We start from the raw sequence: 2,475 nt of genomic DNA, 5'->3' as shown, positions 1-2,475 counted from the left end.
TTAAAATCCCAGTATGAGAGATGATTTTGCCTTTTCCAAAACTTTCTTGAAAGGGTTCTTGACCTCTTTGTTCCTCAGGCTGTAGACCACAGGGTTCAGCATGGGGATGAGCACAGTGTAGAACATGGATGCCGTTTTGTCTGTGTCCATGGAATGGCTGGAACTGGGCTGTAAATACGTAAAGATGACTGTCCCATAAAAGATGGAGACTGTAGTGAGGTGGGAAGTGCAGGTGGACAAAGCCTTTTGGTGCCCCTGAGCTGACTGCATCTTCAAGCTGGTTATAAATATGAATAGGTAGGATAGGATTATAATGAGAAGAGCAAAAAAGACATTAAAGCTTGACACATACACAAGAACCACCTTACTAATGTGTTTATCAGAGCAAGAGAGAGCCATGACTGCTGGAATATCACAGGAAAAAGTGATGGACCACATTGGACTTACAGAAAGAAAGACTGAACATATTTCCAACCTGAATGGATGCATTCAGGAGACTACAGATGTAGCAACCCATGGCCAGAAGAGCACACACGCTTATCGTCATGGTGGTGGTGGGATGGAGGGGCTTCACACTGCTGTGTAGAGGTCACGGGCCGCTGAGGATAAGAGGTAACGTTCCACAGTTGCAAAGGCTGCAGAAGGGAACGTTTGAGCAGCACACGCATTATAGGAGATGACCTGGTCTCCTATAAGGAATCCAGCCATGACCCTGGGAGTGCCAGCTGCAGAGTAACCAAAGTCCACCAGAGACAGGTTACTGAGGAAAAAGCACACGAGAGAGTGGCAATGGGAGTCCAGTAGGATCAGTGTGATCATCCCCAGGGTCCCCCAAACACTGATGAAGTAAATGAGGGGTGAACACAATAAAAAGTGGAATCTGAAGTTTTGGAGTATTGGTCAGATCCATCAGGATGAAATCTGTCACTTCTGTATTAGTGTCCATGGGAATTACTAAATTCTTTGTAGTAATGAGAAAGAAAGGAATATTTGGTAAGCAGAAAATAGATGGCACTGAAATTTATTTATTTATTTATTTATTTATTTATTTATTTATTTATAAGTATGTTTATTTATTTGAGAGAGACAGAAACAGCGCAAGTGGGGAAAGAGGCAGAGAGACAAGGAAAGAGAATCCCAAGCAGGCTCTAAGCTGCCAGCACAAAGCCCTACACAGGGTTCAAACTCAGAAAACTGTGAGATCATGACCTGAGCTGAAACCAAGTCAGATGCTTAATCAACTGAGCCACCCAGGCCCCCCTGCACTGAAATTTAAATATATAAATACCTCATTTATTTCACCATTTAATTATGGCAATAATTTATTCTTCATGATTCTCTGATATAAAGCATAGATTTGAACAAAAAACTTAGGACTGAGATAAATGATCTATATGGTTACATACTGTTGAAGCCAAAAGATCCTTACAAGTCCCATAGCCAACTTCTTACTTGTGCCAATGCACAAAGAGAGGCGCAGAAAGAGGTTATGATTTATCCAAGGTCACATATTTGCTGTACCTACATTTCCTAAGTCAGATTTCCTTAGTTTATTGACAGCTAAAGTTTATACAGTGCTCACATCAAGTACACGCTTATGTCTAATGTTGAAATATGCTTAATCCTCTCAACAAACCCACAAATGACTAAGTGTTTGTGCAAGTCTACATCAGTATCAACCAATAGAGTCAAGCCTTGGACCCAGGCAAAGTGATTTCCTAGACCCAGGCTCTTAACTGAAGTTTAATTGAATTTATTTTAGCTGAGTTCACATTTATTCATTGTGTCCATTAGGCCAAACTCAGTACTTGCAGGTGTTCAGTAGAATAGCTATGTATATGCAAACTAGATGTACTGGGATAACAGCACAACTACAGTAGAGGCGTGTACAACCAGGAATTCCAGTTGAATTCAATTCTGAAGAAGGTATGGCATTGGGTGTTAGAGCTTGGGCTCTGAGAAGAGGTTCATAAGCATTCAGAAAGCAGCCCTACCATTTTCAACCAAGGAGACATTGGTCCTAACATAACTTCCTTGAGCCTCATTTTCTTTATAAAATGAAGATGGTGGGGCACCTGCGTGGTTCAGTTGGTTAAGCCTCCAGCTCTTGATCTCAGCTCAGGTCTTGATCTCAGGGTGGTGAGTTCAAGCCACGCTGAGCGTGGAGCCCCCTTAAAAAAATAAATAAATAAAGATGGTAATGGGATGATTCAAAAGGGATTTTTTACAAAATCTAAATGAGGTAATTCATTTTTAAAAAGCACAATGTGGGCATTCATCACAATCCTGATGAGTTACTACGTTATTATTAGGATGGAATGATGGTCTCCATCTTGGTTAAGGACAGGTGGGGGTGGGAGGCAGGGCTTCAAGATGTGGAGGCAGTATGAAGTCTGGCAGCCCCCAGCCTCTTGTACAGTCACAGAGATGGAGAGTTGAAGAGTCTTGGACCAGGAATTTCATTCTAGTCTGCAG

At 41.8% G+C, this 2,475-nt stretch overlaps 1 pseudogene; it reads right to left on the bottom strand.

Annotated features, from left to right (window-relative positions):
- LOC124506272 (olfactory receptor 5B2-like) lies at window positions 1–946 on the bottom strand (annotated as a pseudogene).
- Window positions 947–2,475: the final 1,529 nt, after the last annotated feature.

This window comes from Lynx rufus, unplaced genomic scaffold (assembly GCF_022079265.1).
Source record: "Lynx rufus isolate CCGP_SWC_20201006 ecotype Redwood Valley unplaced genomic scaffold, mLynRuf1.p SCAF_9, whole genome shotgun sequence".
Classification (NCBI taxonomy): domain Eukaryota; kingdom Metazoa; phylum Chordata; class Mammalia; order Carnivora; family Felidae; genus Lynx; species Lynx rufus.
This window is presented reverse-complemented; position numbering and strand designations above follow the sequence as displayed.